The sequence below is a fragment of the Salmo salar genome, chromosome 16, assembly GCF_965601325.2.
Source record: "Salmo salar chromosome 16, fSalSal1, whole genome shotgun sequence".
NCBI lineage: Eukaryota > Metazoa > Chordata > Actinopteri > Salmoniformes > Salmonidae > Salmo > Salmo salar.
In genome coordinates, this window is record NC_138306.1 from 13,189,348 (window position 1) to 13,207,416 (window position 18,069).

General features: G+C 42.9%; 1 pseudogene; it reads left to right on the forward strand.

The window, feature by feature from the left end:
• Window positions 1–8,178: 8,178 nt before the first annotated feature.
• On the forward strand, window positions 8,179–17,766 carry LOC123727805 (DEP domain-containing protein 7-like; annotated as a pseudogene).
• The last annotated feature ends 303 nt before the right edge of the window (window positions 17,767–18,069 follow it).

Here is an 18,069-nt window from a genome sequence, read left to right on the forward strand (position 1 = left end):
AATATATATATATTTTTAAAGTCCCATGATGGTAGTGACTGCCCATTACTGCTTATCAGTTATTAACCATAATTTCTTCAAATTTATTTACTAAAATATTTCAGTTGTTGTGTAGATTACATTTTTTGATTTGATGACTTTATTATTTCATTCCAAGTCATCTCTATTGAGCTGCTGCTGCCTGTGCTGTCTGACAAAATTGTCACCTTGTAGATCTTCAAAGTAAATAAGGTATACTTTTATTTATTTTTTTATTTCCCCTTTATTTAACCAGGTAGGCTAGTTGAGGACAAGTTCTCATTTACAACTGCGACCTGGCCAAGATAAAGCAAAGCAGTGCGACAAAAGCAACTACACAGAGTTACACATAAACAAACGTACAGTCAATAACACAATAGAAAAGAAAAATTGAAAAATCTATGTACAGTGTGTGCAAATATAGAAGAGTAGGGAGGTAGGCAATAAATAGGCCTTAGAGGCGAAATAATTACAATTCAGCATTAATACTGGAGTGATAGATGTGCAGATGATGATGTGCAAGTAGAGATACTGCGGTGCAAAAGAGCAAGAGGGTAAGTAATAATATGGGGATGAGGTAGTTGGGTGTGCTATTTACAGATTGGCTGTGTACAGGTACAGTGATCGGTAAGCTGCTCTGACAGCTGATGCTTAAAGTTAGAGAGGGAGATATAAGACTCCAGCTTCAGAGATTTTTGCAATTCGTTCCAGTCATTGGCAGCAGAGAACTGGAAGGAAAGGCGGCCAAAGTAAGTATTGGCTTTGGGGATGACCAGTGCAATATACCTGCTGGAGCGTGTGCTACGGGTGGGTGTTACTATGGTGACCAGTGAGCTGAGATGAGACAGGGCTTTACCTAGCAAAGACTTATAGATGACCTGGAGCCAGTGGGTTTGGCGACGGATATGTAGTGAGGGCCAGCCAACGAGAGCATACAGGTCGCAGTGGTGGGTAGTATATGGGGCTTTGGTGACAAAACAGATGGCACTGTGATAGACTGCGTTCAATTTGCTGAGTAGAGTGTTGGGGGCTATTTTGTAAATAACATCGCTGAAGTCTAGGATCGGTATGATAGTCAGTTTTACGAGGGTATGTTTGGCAGCATGAGTGAAGGAGGTTTTGTTGCGAAATAGGTCATGACTGCTGAATAGAAACTATCAATGTATTTTCATGGATTTGATACGTTGTGAAGCAACAGCTGTTCTCTATATCTCCTCACGATCGTACATTCTTCTGTCTCTTCCGTAGCAGGTGTCAAAGAAACAGACTGGACAAGTAGATGCACAATGGATTATGATCACTGTAGTTAATTACCTTTATGTACTAAACTATGTTGGACATTGGCCTGTTGGAAACTACAACTCCCTACTACTTTTCCAGGCTGTATCACAACCAGCTGTGAATGGGAGTCCCATAGGGTGGCGCCCAATTGGCCCAGCATCGTCGGGGTTAGGGTTTGGCTGGGGTAGGCCGTCATTGTAAATAAGAATTTGTTCTTAACTGACTTGCCTAGTTAAATAAGGGAAGAAAAAAAAACTTTGCAAAGTTCAGGCTGGATCTGATTTATCTCTACAGAAACTGTGCAATGTGGACATTGAGCTCACAGGGGAAAAAAAACAGAACGAAATGGAATTCAAATAGTTGAAACAATGTTAGTCAATTAGTTGTTTGAAAACAGAAAAAGAACCAACATTTTGGTTAATCGCTCAGCACTAAACTGGAATAACTAATTAATTAATTGAATTGTGTCCTGTACATCTCACTGATTGCCTCCATGTCTATCTCTTTGAATAAAAACGTTCAGCATCACCTTGTCTTGGTGTGATCAATCTTCTAGTTGATCAATCTTCTAGTTTTCTATTTGTTAGATTGCTCCTTCCCTATTCATAGACGCTAACTACCGTTACCGCCGATTGATGAGGTATCTTTAGTGCTTATTGATGAAGGTATATTTTTCCTGGGGGACTTTTGTTAAGATCCCCCACGCTCGGTCTGAACGTGAACACCCATAGCTTGCCGAATGGTTTTGGAAACATAAGGAACGTATCTTTCATAACAGTGAGAAAAATACCCCCAAAAAATACGTTTTTTAAAAAATTACTACACACATTTAAAGGGTTAGTGTCGCACATGTCCATATCTCCATGTCACAGCGCGTGTTTACGGAAGACAGACGGACGGTCAAGGCGACCACCTGTGCTAATTAGACATCTAGCATACTCTGAACACCTGTGTGTAAAGGAAGGCTGCCAAAAACGTGTTTTAACTGAAAAATACTGTCAGCTTCAACTGTAATAAAGCTGGTTAAAACAGTGTATAGTAAGTGAATATTTTTGTATTTGTGAAATGATTTTGGTGTGATATGAAAGTAAAGGGCTTTATGTTTTCTAGAACCGTATCACAATTGAGAATTAATTCACGTTTAGATATAGTTTTTGGCTGTCAGAGCCAGCCTACCTCTGAAAATAGCAAGGTCCTTGGACCTTAAGGAGTAACAGTAGGTTATCGTAGCTACTTTGGGCTAGATTTCCACCTGCTTTTTCAGGAACCTCCTAAAATCTCCCTCGGGCACCCATAGGACCCATAGGACCTCTGGTTGAGAACCACTGGTGTAGCTCCAGGCCTATATAGTTAGCAGACCCCTGTTTAGAGAAATGTGCTTTTGACTAGCTACATGGCGTCTACCCAGGGGCGAAAATCTGATATCAACTTTGGAGGGGACAATTACATTACATTTTCTCAAGAGCAATTCCTGAGGGGGACACCAAAAGTAGTGCTGTAACACATAGCCTACGTTTAAAATGGTAAATGTATATTGAGGAACCAAAGAAATAAGGTGTTTGCCGTACTCCTAACTACCGGTACCCAAAACTACACAACTAATCACAACAGCAATACCATTGCCTTTAACAAATCTTAGTTCAGTCACCAGTTTAAGTTGAGAGTGGGGGTATCCATGGCATTTTCCAATTATGTTCCTATTTTACAAGTAAAAAAAATTGAGAACCTTTCATAATGTTGCCAAACAAAGACTCAACAAACTTACCTGAGACTCCCTGTCTCTGCCAGTCTGTCCCTGCATATCTGTCCCCAACTCTGCTGTCTGTGTGCCATCTGTTGCCTGCTCTGCCTAATGACATCATTGTGAAACATTCCATTAGCATTTCACTTCTTTCTTATGAACATTTTATCAACTAGTCTGAGATATTAGGCTAGTAGGGTTCTTACTTTGCGTTTTGGTGTACTGAAAAATACTCTGATGTCCGTCTTTTTTCTGCCATTTTTCTACCTGGCTGGCTACACACACACAGTATGTAGGTTATTTACAGTAGGAGATGGGCTTCTATCATCTTATCTTCTATCATTCTATATGGGCTTCGATCTGAAAGGTAGCTAGCAAATGTGAAACGGATTGCAGTGACAAGAGTTGACAGCTGTATGAGTTCACCATTTACACAACATATGCTGCAACCTTTTGTCATTTTAATCGTTTGTTTCATATTGGCTGGCTTCTAACAATAGCTGAATTTGCAAAGCTAGCGAGCACCAATTCAGTGGTGTTTGCTATAATCTTTGCTACCCGGGTTAAATAAAGGTGAAATAAAATATATAAATAAAAGTTCCCTTGCGACAATTTAGCTTTTGCAACGAGACCATTAAATATATTTAAAACAATGGTAGAAGAGAGTGTAGTTCTGTTCAGTTTATCGCTAACCTTATCACAGGGACTTTGAAACACTAACTTACATGCATGCTGATCTTGGAATAAATTGACGATAGCAAAGATTCCATCTTTGACGACGCCACATGAATGGAATAGGTACTAGCTAGCTTAATAGTTAATATTTGCGCGCTAGCTCTGCATATTCAGCTAGTGTGTGTGCGCGATTGACTGGATTAACCTCACATCAGTTACGTGCATTGAGTGCCTTTCAGACAGTAGATACGACCTCTACGTTACCTAGCAAGCTAAGGAACTGGCAGTGGATCAAACCATTGTGAGGCAAAGGGTGGGGGGTCGCAATCTTTTGAAACTTAAAAACGCGCTATTAAGTGTCTATAATCAGCACAATTGCTTTCATTGCGTATTATTAATATTATTTAAATTACATAGTTATGTTTCAGTGATATATTGGGGGGGGACAAATCATATTTTTCCCAGGATGGGGGGGTCGTGTCCCCCCCGTCCCCCCCCCGGGATTTCCGCCCCTGCGTCTACCTCAGAGCCTGGGGTCACAGGGGTGTATTAGTCGCACATAGTATTTTACTACGTTTTTTTCTACAGGACAAATTCAGGTCGGTTTCCCCGTTTCGTTTGGTTCCTAGTTTGTACAATCCTGGTTAAGTCTGGGCTACCTGTAAATCATTTTCACCAACCGTCTTCAAGTCCAAGGGCCTATAAACTAGAACAAGGCACCGACTTACCGGTAGACCCCTTCCACTACCATTACCAGCGAGCTAACGTTAGCTGGCTAGGTAGCATGGTTGGTGACTTACCAATTTCACAGCTGATTTCCTTTAGATGTGAAGAAACAAGCACACTTTTGAGAATACACAATAAGTTATTTTAAGTAAATCTAGCAAGGTTTCTAATATTATATACTGACAGTGTTGTTTGCTTAGCTAGTAAGCTACATTTATGAAAGTAACAAAGGCAATGTTGTAGGCCTAGCTAGCCATCTGCTGTGTAAATGTATTCAGCCGCTAGCACAGCTCGCGCACAGCCAGGTCAATGCACTTTCAGCACGCAAGAAAAACAAACAAAACTGGACATCATTTGGACCTGTGTTCTGACACGTGAATGCACAGCACACATATCTACAAAAAGCCAATTTCTAAAACGTATCATCTTAATTAATATTACATTTGCAACCTAACCATAACCACACTGCTAAACCTAACCTTAAATTAAGAGTTTTGACAATTTTGACTTTGTGGCTGTGGAATCTTACTGTGGCTATAGAAGCTAGTGGAAACCCAACCGGTGACTGGGTACATGCCAGATATGTGACTGCACATTATTTTACCTGTGCAAAGGGAAGGAAACACTGACGTTACTCGCTCTCCAACCAAGGTGCATGTTTTGAGAATCAAACTGAAGTGAAGAGCTAATTTAGCAACACTTTAAGGATAGTGGAAGCTTATAAAAGTGCTTATTTATGAACCATGAAAACAGCCCCAGACCATTATTCCTCCTCCACCAAACTTTACAGTTGGCACTATGCATTGGAGCTGGTAGCGTTCTCCTGGCATCCACCAAACCCAGATTCCTCTGTCAGACTGCCAGATGGTGAAGCTTGATTCACCACTCCAGAGAACGCGTTTCCACTGATACATAGTCCAATGGCGGCAAGGTTTACACCACTCCAACTGACGCTTGGCATTGAGCATGGTGATCTTAGGCTTGTGTGCAGCTGTCTGGCCATGGAAACCCATTTCATGAAGCTCCCGACAAACAGTTTTTGTGCTGGTTGCTTCCAGAGGCAGTTTGGAACTCAGCACTCGGTGGTCCCGTTCTGAGCTTGTGTGGCCTACCACCTCACGGCTGAGCAGTTGTTGCTCCTAAACGTTTCCTCTTCACAACAACAGCACTTACAGTTGACCGGGGCAGCTCTAGCAGGGCAGAAATTTGACAAACTGACTTGTTGGAAAGGTGTCATTCTATGACGATGCCAATTTGAAAGTCACTGAGCTCTTCAGTAAGGCAATTTTACTGCCAATGATTGTCCCGTGGAGATTGCATGGCTGTGTGCTTGATTTTGAAATAGCTGAATACACTAATTTGAATGGGTGTCCACATACTACTTTTGTATATATAGTGTACCAATGAAGACCCATACACACTTTTTTTTGTTGGCATTGCATATACTCACTCCTTAATCCCCATGATGAATATCAAAGTAGTGTAGTGGAGGTATATGCTGAATAAATTAATACGGCTGATGGAACAGATAGGAATATTTAGCTTAAAATGTTGATAAACTATTATTTCTTCACATTTTAAGGAGCAGCAATGTGCACAAGGCGGTAGGCCTACGCGCAAATGCCGTTTGTGGGAAAACACTGTTCTGAAAAGCACACTGCATAACATGACTAGGATCATGCCTTTGGCTACTAGACCATGGAAGAAAGATGGTTTGAAAAGCAAAAGAACAAGAGAGCACATATGAGGAAGTTTTTGTAAAATAATTTCCTCAGTTTACTTTGAAGGAAGGCAAAACATGCCTTATAATATGGAGTAAAATGTTCAGGTTTCAAACAATTAAGGAACAAGAAAAACATAGAGACAGTAATGATAGGGCAAAACGAACTTGCCCATCTATCTTGGAGAAATTACAAGATTATGTAAATAATACTGTTATTGCATCAAATGGTTGTTTTATGCAACAAAATGGGGTTCTTAGAACTATATTGTGTTTGTGTGAACTGAGAGGAGCTTCTGAGATTTAACTCTAGCAACTGATTTTTGATGGTCTTGTCCTCTCTCAGAGCCTGCATTCCATAAAATGAGTTGATGTTTGTGTGCCGGGAGGTACCAGGGTGGAGATGGCTCCGGTATGGATAATGATGAGAGGAACTTTGTTTTGGGGGCCAGACCCTGGTTTCGACACAACGAGAATAGTATTTACAGCAGATACTATCTGTATTTACAGATAGTATTTACAGCAGATACTAATACCAAGTATTTTATACAATTTAAATTGGCCTTCTATGGGCTCAGGGACCAATCACAATTAGAGCCCTGCACAGGTGTGAATTTTAAGTCTGAGCCCTACCCATGCCCGCGACATTCAGGCCCTACTCTACCCAGGACGATTGCTTCTGCTAATTTTAAAGCCTGGCCCTGCCGAAATCAGAAATAATTTTCTCCATTAGTAAATCCAATAGCTGCTCCTCTGTCTGTCACTCGCTCCCTGCGAGCAGGCAGCTCGTTCTGCATGCACTCTGCTGATGGTGGCTCTGAGTCGGTGAGTATACATAGCAACGGCTCCGCTTGGGCTGCTTTTCTCAGTGATGAGAGATGAGAGAGCTACTTTTCGTCACTCTAAACTCAAGGAACATTATTATTTTATGTGAAATAATCTCTCCTGTTCTATATTTGAACCATTTCTGACCAGCGCTTCTGACACCATGTTATGATCTTAGTCAGCTATGAATGACTACAATGCAGCAGAGCATGAGCAAATGGCTGTGCTAATACGCAAGCCCTACCGTGCTCTAGTTATTTATGTAAAAACAGGCCCTACCCAGCCCTAACCCTATGTATAATTTAGGGGTCCGTCTGGGTTGGGTTGGGTAGCAGAGCTCTAATCAGAATGGGAATTAAAAATAAAACATGATGTGATTGGTTGTTGGTCAGTTGCAGAAATCTGACCAATTGTTTTTGACATAGACTGACCAATAGATTGTTATTACAAATAATTTTACCTGCAAGTGGCACAACCGCTTCTTGCTGCAATCTAGTGTTCACAATGTGTAATTGTTCCCATGTGTCCTTGACGCTGTATCAGAGTATCCCTTGGAGCAGAAGACACCAAGTAGAGCTGTAAAGTAAGATCTTTGACAAAATATTCCAGACTAGATTTACTATTCCCTACATAAAACTATTTTAAATAGAAATTACTAGCCTACATTTTTTGTTACAATCGCACTATTTTTCAAGTTCGAGGGATATAATTGATAGCAATTAGCAGAGATTATACCTAGGCTACAGGGTCTTCATCAGCTAATTAAGGTTTCCCTTTCTCAGCTGTGGAATGTATAAAAAGGCAACATTTTGGAAAGATATTTTGATTATGTCACCACCATCATTATCAATTTTATAGATTATTTAGAAGCCATTTTTTTCCCTAAGTATTAATCAAACCAATGACTCCCATGGTTTTGTTTGTAAAAATTACTTTCTCCTCCTATAGGGCCACCATTTGATTTAACTTCTTATTGTCCAGGGAGGCTTCAGTGTTCTGCCAACACCACTGTTTATCATGCACAGACTGTGCTGGCCAACCAAGGATATGGTTAAACCTTTATATTGCTTTTTCTCACTTGTTTTGTTCTACAGGTCATGGCATGGTCAATAAGCCATTCCGGGCCTTTCTTATTTAGACCAGCATCATTGCCAACCTCAAGATGTCAGTGAAGGTAAAGCAAAGGCTCATAATGACTGCAGTAGATGTGGTGTTGGTCCATATAGTCCGGAGTAAGTTCTTTGAAGGTGCTGACATCTCACGGGATAAGGTGGTGCGTGTTTTCCAAGCCCTCCTGGACTGTAAAGTGTTTGAGACGGTGGGAGACAGTGTCTTTGGTATAGATAATGAGCAAGTGTTCCAGGATAGCAACCGGTACAGATTTCTGAACACAAATTCCATCTGTGGATGAACTTGAAAAGGGAGTCCTTTCCCCTGGTATTCAAGGCACTTTTTGCACTCCACACTGCCCTCTCCCACCTGGATAAGAGGAACACCTATGTGAGAATGTTCATTGACTACAGCTCAGCGTTCAACACCATAGTGCCCTCCAAGCTCATCACTAAGCTCAGGACCCTGGGACTGAACACCTCCTTCTGCAACTGGATCCTGGACTTCTGTTAATCCACCCCCAGGTGGTGAGGGTAGGCCACAGTGAATCCCCCACGCTGACCCTGAATACCGGGGCCCCTCAGGGGTGCATTCTCAGTCCCCTCTTGTACTCCCTGTTTACCAGTGGCGGTCGGTGCCGTTTAAGATGAGGGAGGACGATCATCTATAAACCAAGATGGCGTAGCAGTCGCACGTGTGTGTTTGTCTTTGTCTTATCCCGTGTCTTATCCCATGTAAATAGCCGGTCTTTTTCGTATATATCTTAATCTCACTTTCTATCTACAAACTAAATATACTTTCCTGCAACCCGCCTCACCCAATGTGGTATGGATCTGCTATTTGTATTCCTTATAACTGGAACTTCCATCAGGAGCTAGCTACTAGTCTTTGTTAGCCACGGCTAGCGGTCTTCACCTTTTTCTCGGTCACCAGCCAGCTTTAGCTCGGACAATACCTGCCAGTCTGCACAACGCGATATCAACCCAGAGCATATCGCACTGCTTCCCTCTACCACATCACTAAATTCCTGCCGCTCTGGATCATTACACCGGATCATCGCAGCTAGCTAGCTGCAAACGAGTGGCTACTGTTAGCCAACGCCTCTGTCCCGAAGCAAGCACCAGCTAGCCTTGAGCTAGCCTCGAGCTAGACCCATATACCAGCTAATTCTAGGGCTACAATGCCTCTTTTGCCAATTGGCCTGGACCCTTTGCCGAAACGGAGCCCCGCCGATCCATCACGACTGGACTGCCGACGTGATCACCCGATGTGGTCTAAACAGGCTATTCTGTTACGATGTCGCCGAAGAATCATCTACTAGCCCCGTCCCCCTAGCTTTTCTGAACGCTGTGTCCCCTGCTCGCCTAACGTAGTAGTGACTACCGAACGGCACCCTGACTCACCTATTGCTGCTCTTTTGACCCCATGATCACTCGGCTACACAACTGATGCCCCCTGGACTGTTTCAATAACACGGTACCTCATTTTGTTTACCTGTCGGCCCCAGCCTCGAACTCAGGTCCTGTATGTACCTAACTGGCCCGCTCTGAGCATTCATTGCCATTTACCCATTGTTGTCTTAGCTCTCCTGATCAACACCTATGATTGCTTTATGCCTCTCTCTAATGTCAATATACCTAGTCTACTGCTGTCTTGGCTAGTTCTTATTGTTTTATTTCACTGTAGAGCCCACAGTCCCACTTAACATGCCTTAGATAGCTCTTTTGTCCCACCCCACACACATGCGGAGACCTCACCTGGCTTAACTGGTGACTCCAGAGACGAAACCTCTCTCATCGTCACTCAACGCCTAGGTTTACCTCTACTGTACTCACATCCTACCATACTGTACATTATGCCCTGAATCTATTCTACCACGCTCAGAAATCTGCTCATTTTATTCTCTGTTCCTAACACACTAGACGACCATTTCTTATATTCTTTAGCAGTACCCTTATCCTACTCCTCCTCTGTTCCTCTGGTGATGTAGAGGTGAACCCAGGCCCTGTACACTCTGCAAAGCCTGATGTCCTAGCCGTGTCTGAATCCTGGCTTAGGAAGGCCACCAAAAACAAAAATGTACATCCCCAACTACAACATTCTCCACCAAGATAGAACTGCCAAAGGGGGTGGAGTTGCAATCTACTGCAGAGATAGTCTGCAGAGTTCTGTCATGCTATCCAGGTCAGTGCCCAAACAGTTCGAGCTTCTACTTTTAAAAATCCACCTTTCCAGAAATAAGTCTCTCACTGTTGCCGCTTGTTATAGACCCCCCTCTGCCCCCAGCTGTGCCCTGGACAGCATATGTGAATTAATTGCCCCCCATTTCTCTTCAGAGTTCGTACTGTTAGGTGACCTAAACTGGGATATGCTTAACACCCCGGCCGTCCTACAATCTAAGCTAGATACCCTCAATCTCACACAAATCATTAAGGAACCTACCAGGTACAACCCTAAATCCGTAAACATGGGCACCATCATAGATATCATCCTGACCAACCTGCCCTCTAAATACACCTATGCTGTCTTCAAACAGGATCTCAGCTATCATTGCCTGTGTCCGTAATGAGTCCGCGGTCAAACGACCACCCCCATCACTGTCAAACACTCCCTAAAACACTTCAGTGATCAGGCCTATCTAATCAACCTGGCCCGGGTATCCTGGAAGGATATTGACTCCATTCCGTCAGTAGAGGATGTCTGGTTATTCTTTAAAAGTGCTTTCCTCACCATCTTAAATAAGCATGCCACATTCAAAAAATCTAGAACTAAGAACAGATATAGCCCTTGGTTCACTCCAGACCTGACTGCCCTTGACCAACACAAAAACATCCTGCAGCGTACTGCATTAGCATCGAATAGCCCCCACGATATGCAACTTTTCAGGGAAGTTAGGAACCAATATTCACAGGCAGTTAGGAAAGCAAAGGCTAGCTTTTTCAAACAGAAATTTGCATCCTGTAGCACAAACTCCAAAAAGTTTTGGGACACTGTAAAGTCCATAGAGAAACAGAGCACCTCCTCCCAGCTGCCCACTGCACTTAGGCTAGGAAACACTGTCACCACCAATAAATCTACGATAATCATACATTTCAATAAGCATTTTTCTATGGCTGGCCATGCTTTCCACCTGGCTACTCCTACCACGGTCAACAGCTCTGCACCACCCAAAGCAACTTGTCCAAGCCTCCCCCACTTCCCCTTCACCCAAATCCAGATAGCTGATGTTCTGAAAGAGCTGCAAAATCTGGACCCCTACAAATCAGCTGGGCTAGACAATCTGGACCCTCTCTTTCTAAAATTATCCGCCGCAATTGTTGCAACCCCTATTACTAGCCTGTTCAACCTCTCTATCGTATCGTCTGAGATCCCTAAAGATTGGAACGCTGCCGCGGTCATCCCCTTCTTCAAAGGGGGAGACACTCCAGACCCAAACTGTTACAGACCTATATCTATCCTACCCTGCCTTTCTGAAGTCTTCGAATGCCAGGTTAACAGATCACCGACCATTTCAAATCCCACCGTACCTTCTCCACTGTGCAATCTGGTTTCCGAGCTGGTCATGGGTGCACCTCAGCCACGCTCAAGGTCCTAAACGATATCATAATCGTCATCGATAAAAGACAATACTCTGCAGCAGTCTTCATTGACCTGGCCAAGGTTTTCGACTCTGTCAATCACCGCATTTTTATCGGCAGACTCAACAGCTTTGGTTTCTCAAATGACTGCCTCGCCTGGTTCACCAACTACTTCTCAGATAGAGTTCAGTGTGTCAAATCGGAGGGCCTGTTGTCCGGACCTCTGGCAGTCTCTATGTACCACAGGGTTCAATTCTCGGGCCGACTCTTTTATTTGTATACATCAATGATGTCGCTCTTGCTACTGATCCACCGCTACGCAGATGACACCATTCTGTATACTTCTGGCCCTTCTTTGGACACTGTGTTAACAAACCTCCATACGAGCTTCAATGCTATACAACACTCCTTCCGTGGCCTCCAACTGCTCTTTAATGGAAGTAAAACTAAATGCATGCTCTTCAACCAATCGCTGCCGACACCTGCCCACCCGTCTAGCATCACTACTCTGGATGGTTCTGACTTAGAATATGTGGACAACTACAAATACCTAGATGTCTGGTTAGACTGTAAACTCTCCTTCCAGACTCACATTAAGCATCTCCAATCCAAAATTAAATCTAGAATCGGCTTCCTATTTCACAACAAAGCATCCTTCACTCATGCTGCCAAACATACCCTTGTAAAACTGACTATCCTACCGATCCTTGACTTCGGCGATGTCATTTACAAAATATCCTCCAACACTCTACTCAGCAAATTGGATGCAGTCTATCACAGTGCCATCCGTTTTGTCACCAAAGCCCCATATACTACCCACCACTGCGACCTGTATGCTCTCATTGGCTGACCCTCGCTTCATATTCATCGCCAAACCCATTGGCTCCAGGTCATCTATAAGTCTGCTAGGTAAAGCCCCGCCTTATCTCAGTTCACTGGTCACCATAGTAGCACCCACCCGTAACACTCGCTCCAGCAGGTATATTTCACTGTTCATCCCCAAAGCCAACTCCTCCTTTGGTCGCCTTTCCTTCCAGTTCTCTGCTGCCAATGACTGGAACGAATTGCAAATATCACTGAAGCTGGAGTCTTATATCTCCCTCACTAACTTTAAGCATCAGCTGTGATAAAATAATGTATATGTTTAAGGTTTTGACTAAATGATTCCACCCTTAAAATGTATAACTGAGTGATTATAAGACTAATTCTATAACTGTGTGTGCATAGGACAAGCTAAGACTTTACTATTTAGCGACGTAAGTAAGACATTCAAGGAAAGGGGGAACTGTTAACAGACAGCAGACAACTTGTGACCACTGTGAAACTGATAACAGGAAGAAGGTCCGTCTGTGCCATTTAACCAGAATCTTACAAACTCTGGGGTGCAGACTGAGTAGTTTAATTGAAGTTCAGTTCATGAACATTGGGAACAGAATTCTCATAACAGCTGTCAGAGTAGCTTACCGATCATTGCACCTGTACACAGCCCATCTGTAAATAGCCCACCCAACTACCTCATCACCATATTGTTATTTATTTTTCTGGTCCTTTGCACCCCAGTATCTCTACTTACACATTCATCTTCTGCACATCTATCACTCCAGTGTGATAGAGGATGACTGTCATTCATATTCCATTCACCCAGCTCAATGTAAAATCGATAGGTTTAGGCTACGACATGATACTCAAATTTTCCCTATACCCATCATGAGGTAGCTACAACCTAGCCTACAAATGAAACTTTACAACGTAGGTGCACAGGTCGATAGACATTTTTGTAATCAAGGTGACGGACATTGACACATTCAATACCGCCTTGCACAATCTTTCCTGCATCTAACTGATCACTGTAAGGTGTAATCATTAGTCAGTTGCAAACAACAGTTTCTATTGGACAAATTCAGGTATGTTTATCCCTGTTTCATTCCGTTTGCTTCCATTTAAGAAAAAAACTATTCAACAGAATCGGCGGAATGAATACACCCCTAATCACACACAAACACAGTTCACTTTCATAGCAGCCACATTCAAATAGCATGATCCCTTTGATTGTTGGATAATTCCTTGTCATATCTACGCACTTTCCACTTCTCACCTTTTCCCTTAGCTTGTGGACTTGTATGCACAACACATCAGCTGTCTGTGACCAGGTGAAGAAACCTTTCCAAGGCAAACCTTCATACCATAACCGCTAACCACTACACACAGCCTAAATTGTTGTCACCATAAAATCAAGTCAACATAGCTACTAGAACTAACGCATCAGTAAATCCTCCACAATCATGCAGTACAGTGTACAGTTAGAAAGCAGTTAAGCAGTTACACCGGCATGAACTGTTCAATTATATTGTCTTTCTCTCTCTGAGTCAACTACTAACCACATTTTATGCACTGCAGTGCTAGCTATATGTAGCTTATGCTTTCAGTACTAGATTCATTATCTGATCCATTGATTGGATGGACAACTTGACAGTTCATGTATGACAGGTCATGCTGCAAGATCTCTGATAGGTTGGAGGACATCCTCCGGAAGTTGTCATAATTACTATGTAAGTCTATGGAAGGGGGAGAGGACCATGAGCTTCCTAGGTTTTGTATTGAAGTCAATGTACCAAGAGGAGGACAGAAGCTAGCTGGACAGAAGCTACACCATGGAGGACAGAAGCTACACCATGGTGCTACCCTACAGTGTGCTGTTGAGGCTACTGTAGACCTTTGTTGCAAAACAGTGTGTTTTAATCAATTATTTGGTGTTGTGAATATATTTAGTATAGTTTAATCTAACAAGGATAACTGTTTTAATGTTTCACAATTTAAATTTGTATGAAATTCACTAAGGAGGATGGTCCTTTCCTTCCTCCTCTGAGGAGCCTCCACTGCTGTTCAACCATGGCTGTGTCGCTGCGCACGACTCCAACACCATCATTAAGTTTGCTGATGACACAACGGTGGTAGGCCGGATCAGCGATGACGATGAGACAGCCTATAGGTAGGAGTTCAGTGACCTGGCAGTGTGGTGCCTCTCCCTCAACGTCTGCAAGACAAAAGAGCTGATCGTGGACTACAGGCAACGGAGGGCTGAGCACGCCCCCATCCACAACGACGGGGCTGTAGAGGAGCGGGTCGAGAGCTTCAAGTTCCTCGGTGTCCACATCACTAAGGAATTAACATGGTCCACTCACACCAAAACAGGCGTGAAGAAGGCATGACAATGCCCCCTATGGCAACTGCTTGGCATCCGACCGCACGGCGCTACAGAGGGTGGTGCGGACAGCCCAGTACATCACTGGGGCTGAGCTCCCTGCCATCCAGGACCTCTGTACCAGACGGTGTCGGAGGAAGGCCCGGAAAATTCTCAAAGACCTCAGCCACCCAAGCCATAGACTGTTTACTCTGCTACCGCATGGCAAGCGGTACCGGAGTGCCAAGTCTGGGACCAAAAGGCTCCTGAACAGCTTCTACCCTCAAGCCATAAGACCATTAATCAAATGGCTACCGGACTATTTGCATTGACCCTTTTTTGCACTGACTCTCTTGCACTGACTCTATGCACACTCATTGGACTCTACCCACATACTCACACAGACTCTACTGCACATACTCACACATACTTATGCTGACATTCATATGCACAACATACGCAAAATACGCATATGCGTGTTGTTCCAGTTTTGTATTTCTATGATTTTCTACGTTGTGTATTTCTTTGTTGGCCTGGTATGGCTCTCAATCAGGAACAGCTGTACATCGTTGTTGCTAATTGGGAGTCATACTTAGGTAGCCTTTTTTCACCTGTGGGTTGTGGGAAGTTGTTTTTGCGCTGCTGTGTTTATCCTGCAAGATTGTTGTTTGTGGTCTTGTTTTGTTATTTAAGTGTTCAATAAAAGTTTAATATGAGCACTCAACCTGCTGCGCCTTGGTCCACTTCATACGATGGCCATTACAGCAAGTTTACTTCGATATGATGGTTATTTTGTCAATATTTGCACAAAAGTGTTGCCAGCGTAGTTGGTGCATAATCTATTTCACCAACAAAAAAATGATTCAACCTTTTCTAGTGCATTTTGTTTTGTCGACATCAGGAAAGTTTACTGACAAATTAGTTGTTTTCATCAGGTTACATTTTTGTACTCTCATTAACAGCCTGGATGGAAACCTGTTTACTGTGTTTATATGGTCTAATACTCTTCAATTTAGCATTTGGGAACCCACAGGGATGCACATTTTGTTATTGCCCGGGACTTACACACCAGATTCAACTAAAACTAAGTACATCAGGGATGCTGGTGTCGGGCAAAAACTTAAATGTCGAGCCCTGTAAAGTACCCAGGACTAGGATTGAAGAACAGTCCATTCCTTTACTCTGGTTGATGAAGTGAGGCAGCAGGAGACAATTCTGAGACTGCTGCAGCTAATAGCGCTTCCTATGCTGGACAATCTGTTGGAAGGTAGAGAGGCCTCTCTCTCCCCATCGTATAGCACAGAGGGACCAACACTTGATATACACCAGCAACTACCTGGGCAATGAGACCCTGAGGGCCTTCAAAGAATCACAGTATGTAGTGTGATTTTTTTATCGGTCTTAATTTAGTATCTTATATGAATATTTCTACCATAGTTGAAGATCTCATACAGGCCTACAGAGTACAATATTCCTGTTGGTGAGGGACTGGGGACAACAGTTTTTTTTCAGTGGCACAAAATTGTATGTTTTCTTCTGTTGAAGGGAGGATGATTGACTTACAGCAGCATTGGTCTGTCTGGAGTACCTGCCTGACCAGCAGGTGGTGGAGGTTAGCTGTGAGCTGCCCAGGTGTCCAGATGCTGTGTTGTTGTTGGCCAGGGCCAGCGCCATTGCTCAGGAAAACAGTAATCCTAACTGATGCTGTATGAAGCACTGGTGAATACTACGGCCAGCCCGACCACTCGCCCCAGCTCGCCAGTCACATGTCCGACATATACATTGGGGTTACCGAACTTCTAGGTGACCACTTCATATGACTTAGGTCATGATGGCACCTTTTCTATCACAAGCAATTTATAACGCTGCATTAAAGGGGCAATCTGTGGTTTGTACATACATTTATTTAGATTTTTTATTCATTATATGCAGCCATTTATTCTTGAAAAATATGACTTATCAATATGTCATGAGTTTAGTTTAACTGTCTAACCCCATCAGAACCCAAAATATAAGCTTGTTTAACTCCATTGTTTGTAAACAATATCATTGTAAACAAACACTGTATAGCTTCAAAACATGGTTAAAACTATCATTTTGATCTCACGGATGGTCAGTCCTTGCATCCATATACCTGTCTATGAATTTGGTTACATTTCTGCAGTCCCAACCCTAAGCTGTTTACCAGAAACTGTGGTGGTGTTACTGCTTTGTTGTTGTTTGAACTGCATTCAGTTAATGCAAAGTTTGATAAAGCTCTGGAGGCATTGCAGTTGTGTTTGAAGCAACTGCACCCTCGTAAGTGAAGCGGGAGGAGCTGTGCACATTGTTGTGCTTCATGGCTATGGCTACAGACCCACTGGAAATCAAGCTAGACAAAGAGGTGAGACCGTAAGACTAATGCCCTGTTGGTCAATCTATGAACGTTTGAACATCTTGGCCATGTACTGTTATAATCTTCACCCGGCAGAGCCAGAAGAGAACTGGCCACCCCTCAGAGCCTGGTTCCTCTCTAGGTCTCTTCCTAGGTTCCTGCCTTCCTAGGGAGTTTTTTTCTATCCACCATGCTTCTACATCTGCATTGCTTGCTGGTTGGGGTTTTAGGCTGTGTTTCAGTATAGCACTTTGTGACATCGGCTTATGTAAAAAGGACTTTATAAATACATTTGATTGATTGATTGATTGATTGATAATGCACATGAGTCAGTTACTGTTTCTGTACCGAGTCAGAGCATTCTAATTCAGACCTTGATTAACCAGAATATAATCAGTTTCAAATTATGTTGGAATTACTATCGTCATTATATGGTCTCATTTTCAGATTGAGAACAAAATGGTTATGAAGATAGCTTTTTCCAGAGCCATTATCCACAGCAAATCGCTAGCCAAACAGAAAGTGAAATCATCATGAGATTTTTAAGGTATTCTTGTTTTGTAGACAGAGCAGTGACTGATTTATTTGGGTCCTTGAAAAGCTATATGAATGTTTCATTAACATTGTATGTTGTGAGAATTTCTCATGAACATACATTCATTGCGTCATTACATTTGATACATGGCTTAATTGAAAAAATGTCTGTTTCAGATACCAGACTCTTTGCACAAGACAAACTCGCCAGAGTTGTGCACAGAAAACAACCAGAGGTAAAATATATATCTGCCGGGTAGTCTTTGTGGAGAGTGCTCTGACTCAGATGTCTCACATCTTGCTCTC